A 6,537-nucleotide genomic window follows, 5' to 3' on the forward strand; every position below is an offset into this window, starting at 1 on the left:
CTACTCTCCCTCTGTGCTTGTGTTGCTGGGAGCACTTCTGTTACTGCTCTTTGTTCTATCAAAGTTACGTTGTTTACTATCTCTTTCCTCCTTACTCTATTGGTTCCTTAAGGACGTGACCATAGCTGACTGACTTATGTGTCCCTGTATCTGGTGCAGGACAATAAAGAGCACACCCCACATCTGTGTGTGATTGGCACCTCTCTTGCTTTGCCCTTTCTATACTGCTGTGTTTGAAATTTTTGGTTCTTGTTTCGTAACAGCATCGTTTACTGGTCTACAGGAAGTATCTTGTCTCTCAGCCCTGTTGATATCTTCTGCTTGTACTTAGAAGTTGTAAGCAACAGCTAGTGTAAGACTAGCACACCTCATATTTATTGCCTTTAGAGCTCACCCTTGACTTGTCCACTTGGTTTTGGGGAGTGCTGTCTTCGCTTGGTTGCCTGTGTATCTTTCTGATCCACTCTGATCCACTCTGATCCAGCGCACTGCACGAGGTTTTGTCTCGGTTCCATGATTGACCTCATCGCTTCTGGTCTCTCCACCTGCTTTCTGGCTCCCTTTGTCATTTATTTGAAAATGTAGTGATTTAGAAGGACCAGTGCCGAACCCTAGGAAAACAGAGGAAGCTGTTCAGTCTGCTGGGGAAGACAGATCACACACAGCGTTAAGTGTTGAAGTAGAAGTCCCCGGTTGTGTAGGACACAGGTAAGGAGGGGACTAGTTGGGCACGGAGGGTCTGGGACAGCTTCACAGAAGAGGTGATGCCGGGACTGAAAGAACCGTGGCAGCTCGAGAAAGAGAGTGGCCTGGAGAGGACCCTGCAGGACAGGGAGGTGGTGGACTCCTCTTTTGGCAGCTTTCATGGCACGGTAGTTAACAGCGCAGAACTTGACGGTTGTTTGCCTCTGAATTTCTTTTCTCTGACATGAACCAAAACGACCGGTTTTGAAATGACATAAACCAATTTTGTTTTGCCTGTGAGGGCAGATTTTGAGTTCTTAAATTCCAGCAACCCTAGAAGCCTCCAGGGGTAAGTGATCGAGAGGGGCATACAGCGCTGCATCTTCTGGAAAACTCCTCATCACTAGAGATGTTTCACGTGGTACAGAAGAGAGAGTACCGGACCACTCGAGTAACCTTTGGTGAGGTCCAGTTTGCATACAGTAAAACGCCTATTTAAAGTGTACAGAGTTTTGAGAAACCGTATACCTGTGTAACCACCGCTAGAATAAAGAAAAATAACATTTTTATCACACGGCATTGTTCCCTCTGGCCCTTTCCCAGTTAATCCTACCCTAGTCCCAAGTAACCGCTTTCCGTCCGCGTGGATTAGTTTTGCTTGTTGTAGGGCTTCACATTAAAAGGACCCGAACAGTATATAACACCGCGTGTCTTCACTTCTTTTGCTTTAGCATGTTTTAAGGACTCAACCGAGTAGTTATGTGTTTCGGTATCTCTCTGCTGAGTAGTGTTCCGTTGTATGGACAAACCATTTGTTCTCATCCACATGTTGATAGAAATTTGGGTTTCCAGATTTCTTACGAATAAAACTGCTATGAGCATTTGTGTAAAAGTATTTATTTGGAAATGCCTCTTTATTTCTCTTCAGTGAATGCCTAGGAATTTACTTTCTGAGTTATAAGTGTATTTTTAACTTTATTTATTTTTACTTATTTATTTTAAATTTTTTTTTCAACGTTTTTTATTTATTTTGGGGGACAGAGAGAGACAGAGCATGAACGGGGGAGGGGCAGAGAGAGAGGGAGACACAGAGTCGGAAACAGGCTCCAGGCTCCGAGCCATCAGCCCAGAGCCCGACGCGGGGCTCGAACTCACGGACCGCGAGATCGTGACCTGGCTGAAGTCGGACGCTTAACCGACTGCGCCACCCAGGCGCCCCTTTTATTTATTTTTTTAATGTGTATTTTTGAGAGAGAGAGAGAGAGACAGAGCGTGAGTGGGGGAGGGGCAGAGAGAAGGAGACACAGCTCCAAGTGGGCTCCAGGCCCTGAGCTGTCAGCACAGAGCCCGACGCGGGGCTCAAACTCATGAACCGTGAGATCATGACCTGAGCCGAAGTCGGACACTTAACTGACTGAGCCACCCAGAAGCTCCAGTGTGTTTTTAACTTTATGAGAAATTGCCAAAAAGTTCTCAATAGTGGTTGTACCATTTCCTACTCCTGCCACACTCCTCTGAAAAGTAATCCACCTTGTGCGTGATGGTGTATTTGCGTTTCTAATTTGTATTTGTCCGCCCAGTGATAGCATTGAGCATCTTTTCGTGTACGTGTTGCCATTACCTGTCATCTTTTGTGATGTGTCTACACACCTTTTGTCCATTTTTAAAAACTTCTTTTAATGTTTTATATATTTTTGAGGGGGGGAGGGAGGGGCAGAGAGAGAGGAAGACACAGCGTCCAAAGTGGGCTTCAGGCTCTGAACTGTCAGCACAGAGCTGGACACGGGACTCAAGCTCACCACGCGATCGTGACCTGAAGTCACGTGCTCGACTGAGCCACCCAGGTGCCCCACCTTTTGCCCATTTTTTAAATTGGGTAGTTTGTCTTATTACTGACTTGTAAGAGTCTTTTCTATATTGTAGACAAGAGTCTTTTTCCCAAATGTATATTCATTACAAATACTTTTAATCTTTGGCTTGCCTTTTCATTTTCTTAATGGTATCTTTTTTTCTTTTCCTTCAAATTTGTATTTAAATTCTAGTTAGTTAACATGTAGTGTAACAATTGGTTTCGGGAGTAGAATTTAGTGATTCATTACTTACATATAACAAACACCCAGTGCTCAAAACAGGTGCCCTCCTTAATAGCCATCACCCATTTAGCCCAAATGGTATCTTTTAAAGATCAGATTTATGGGGCGCCTGGGTGGCGCAGTTGGTTAAGCGTCCGACTTCAGCCAGGTCACGATCTCGCGGTCCGCGAGTTCGAGCCCCGTGTCAGGCTCTGGGCTGATGGCTCGGAGCCTGGAGCCTGTTTCCAACTCTGTGTCTCCCTCTCTCTCTGCCCCTCCCCCGTTCATGCTCTGTCTCTCTCTGTTCCAAAAATAAATAAACGTTGAAAAAAAAATTAAAAAAAAATAAAGATCAGATTTAAAAACCATTTTATTAAGTCCACAGTTTACCAAACTTTTCTAGTTTGTGCTTTTTTTTTTGAGGAGGAGGAGGGGCTTGCTTTATTGGGGGGAGCACCGCACGTGGCCAACACGTGAAGGCAGCCCAGTAGGCACCCTACACATCAGCTCAGAAAGGGACACGGGAAGTTCTGCTAAGAAAGATCAACTGGAACGTGGGTTCCTCCAGGCGGCTTCCTAGCCTCATCCCTCTGAGGAGTCAGGACGCTCCCGACCGTTTCCTTGAAGGCAAATGTGGTCACTACAGGTAGAGCCCCTCGGGGGCCTTTTTTTTTTTCCCTGATTCTCTTTTTTAAATTTTTTTTAAGGTTTATTTTTGAGAGAGAGAGAGAGAGAGAGAGAGAGAGAGAGCGCGAGCATGGGAGGGGCAGAGAGAGAGGCAGACACAGAATCTGAAACAGGCTCCAGGCTCTGAGCTGTCAGCCCAGAGCCCGACGCGCGGGGCTTGAACTCACAAACCATGAGATCATGACCTGAGCTGAAGTTGGACACTTAACCGACTGAGCCACCTGGGCGCCCCGGCCTTCTTGTTTTTTATAACGAGCCTTTTCTTTAGACTTTTTGAAGTCTTCATTTGTTACTTCCATTCTGCGTTCTCTCTAGGCCATCAGGCCACCCTCTGTACAGATTGCCTTGATGTCAACCCCGGAGAGGTCATCTTTAGCCATGATCAAGTCGTCCAGGGTCACATGATCGGCCGGCGTCCTCCTGCTCGTGTGGATCTGAAAGATGCACTTCATAGTCTTTTCATGAGGCGAGGGGAACTCCGTTTTCCTGTCAGTGCGGCCTGGTGTGATAAGTGCTGGATCCAAAGTTTCTATTTGCTCTGTGGCCATGATCACTTTCATGTGACCCCTTGAATCAAATGCGCCCAGTTGGTTCAACAGTTCCAACATTGTTCATTGAATTTCTCTTTCACCACCGGAATTTGAGTCCTGTCTTTTTGTTCCAGTGGCGTCAATTTCATCAGTAAACACGATGGATGATGCGTGTTGTTCTGCGACTCAAAACAATTCCCCAACGAGTTTGGGCCCATCACCCAGGTACTTCTGAATAAGTTCAGAGCCAACCACTCTGAGGAAAGTAGCTGAGGTTTGGTTTGCTACTGCTTTGGCCGATAAGGTTTTACCTGTGCTGGGTGGTCCATAGAGAATGACCCCCTTTGGGGGCTTTATACCCATCTCTCCATAATATTCAGGATGAGTGAGAGGAAGCTCCACAGATTCCTTAATTTCCTGAGTTTGGTTGTCCAACCCCCCAGTGTCAGCACAGGTTTCCTGGGGGGCCTTTGCTACCTTCATCACTGTGACCAAGGGATCTGTGTCATCGATGACCTGTACCTTGTGGTTGAGCAGGACTGAGCAGCCTGGTTCCAGGAGGTCCTCGTCTACAAAGGAAAGAATACTGACGCAGTGTTCTGAGCCCACAGATGTGGACACGATGGCACGATTGCCCTTGATGATCTCTTGCAGTGTTCCTACCGACATTGGGGTCCCCCTCAGGTCGTCCACCTTTGATCTTTTCTCCTCTTGCTTTTCTTCTAAAGGCTTCGTTTGTTCCTGATCTCTAATGAACTCATTCTCCTTGAGAAGAGAGTCTTTCATTCTCTCTCTAACCTCAGTAGTTTTAAGCGGCACTGAGTGTGATGTGTCACCGGTGGCAGCTTGCTGGCAGCATCTGGTCCCTTCTTTTTCCCCACTCCAGTTGGCACAGGAGGTCTGTATTTCTTTTTCTTATCCCTGTCATCCTTCTTGCCACCTCCAGGGCCATGACCACCACTCTGACTGACCTATCTTGCTTTGGCCACTAGAACTGCCACCATGGAAAATGCATCTCTTGTTTATGTTTCTTGAGTTCTGTCTAGGTTTTGAAAAAGCTGTTTTCCAATTGTTCTTGTTAGTGTGTGGCAATACATTTGATTTTGCTATGCTGACCTTGCATCCTGGAACCCAGGTGGATTCACGTACTGGTTCCATTAATGATTTTCTAGATTCTCTGGCATTTCTTATGCAGATAATCAAAGAATTTTCCTTCCTCCTTTATAATTTTTATGGACCTTATCCCCCCTGCTTTATTTCGCTGACTACAGTGTCTTGTGCAATTTGCATTAGAAGTGATGAGAAGACACCCTTGTTTTGTCTTGTCCTGATATCAGGAGGAGGTTGCTTTCCAAGAGTGGTGAAGCATCCTACCCACATCTATTTTCTGAAGTCGTTTGCATAGTAATTTTTTTTTCCTTAAATGTGTGATAGGTTTCACCAGTGAAACCCTGGGGATTTCTTTCTGAGAAAATTAGAAATTCAATTTTTTTTTTTTTTTTTGAGAGAGAGTGCATGAGCAGGGGAGAGGGGCAGAGGGAGAGAGAATTAGTTACATTTTAAATGATTTCCCTTCTTCCTGGTATTGGCGATTGGTATCTTCTACTTTTTGACCAATGTGGCTAGATATTTACCAACGTTATTGCTGCTTTCAAAGAAACAGCTTTTGTTTTCCTTGATTTTTCTCTATCGTTTGTCCGTTTTCTGTGTCATCGAAATAGAATCGTTATTTGTTTCCTTCCCCTTTGAACTAATTTCCCCTTTTCTAGCTTATGGAAGTGGAAGCTCACATCGTTCCTTTTAGATCGCCCTTCTTTCTCACGTAAACACCGAGAGCAGTTTTCCTCTAAATACCGTGCCGGCTGCACTCTGTAAATTTTGATATGTTGTTTTCATCGTCATTCCCAGTTTCCTATTTCTCTTGGGAGTTTTTCTTTGACTATGACTTACGTAGAAGGCTGTTTAATTTCCAAATACTTGGGGCATTTTCCAGTTATTTTTATTACTGATTTCTAGTTTAATTCCATTGTCTAATCAGACAACATGTCCATGTAGTAACTCTTTTCGATTTAATACTTGTCTTATAGCCCAGATGGTGGCTTATCTTGCTGAGTGCCCCACGTGCCCCTGTGACACACTTGCATCCTGCTGGTGTCAGGTGTTAGGATTCTGTGCACGTCAGGGCTGTCTGATAGGCTTGTTCATGTGTTCTGTATCTTTCCTGATTTTCTTTCTACTTTCCTGTCACTGAGAGAGGTATGTTGGACCCACCAGTTATAATTGCGGATTTGTCTTTCTCCTTTGATGTTGTCAAATTTTATGTATTTTGCACCTCAGGTTTCAGTTACATAAACATTTAGATTTGCCGAGTTTTTAAAAATTTTTTAAATCTTGGGGCGCCTGGGTGGCGCAGTCGGTTAAGCGTCCGACTTCAGCCAGGCCACGATCTCGCGGTCCGTGAGTTCGAGCCCCGCGTCAGGCTCTGGGCTGATGGCTCGGAGCCTGGAGCCTGTTTCCAATTCTGTCTCCCTCTCTCTCTCTGCCCCTCCCCCGTTCATGCTCTG

The 6,537-nt window shown here is 45.4% G+C and overlaps 1 pseudogene; it reads right to left on the reverse strand.

Annotated features, from left to right (window-relative positions):
* Positions 1-667: 667 nt before the first annotated feature.
* Positions 668-5,131, reverse strand: LOC125156228 (26S proteasome regulatory subunit 4-like; annotated as a pseudogene).
* Between the last annotated feature and the right edge of the window lie 1,406 nt (positions 5,132-6,537).

Source organism: Prionailurus viverrinus, chromosome F2 (assembly GCF_022837055.1).
Source record: "Prionailurus viverrinus isolate Anna chromosome F2, UM_Priviv_1.0, whole genome shotgun sequence".
NCBI classification, from domain to species: Eukaryota; Metazoa; Chordata; class Mammalia; order Carnivora; family Felidae; genus Prionailurus; species Prionailurus viverrinus.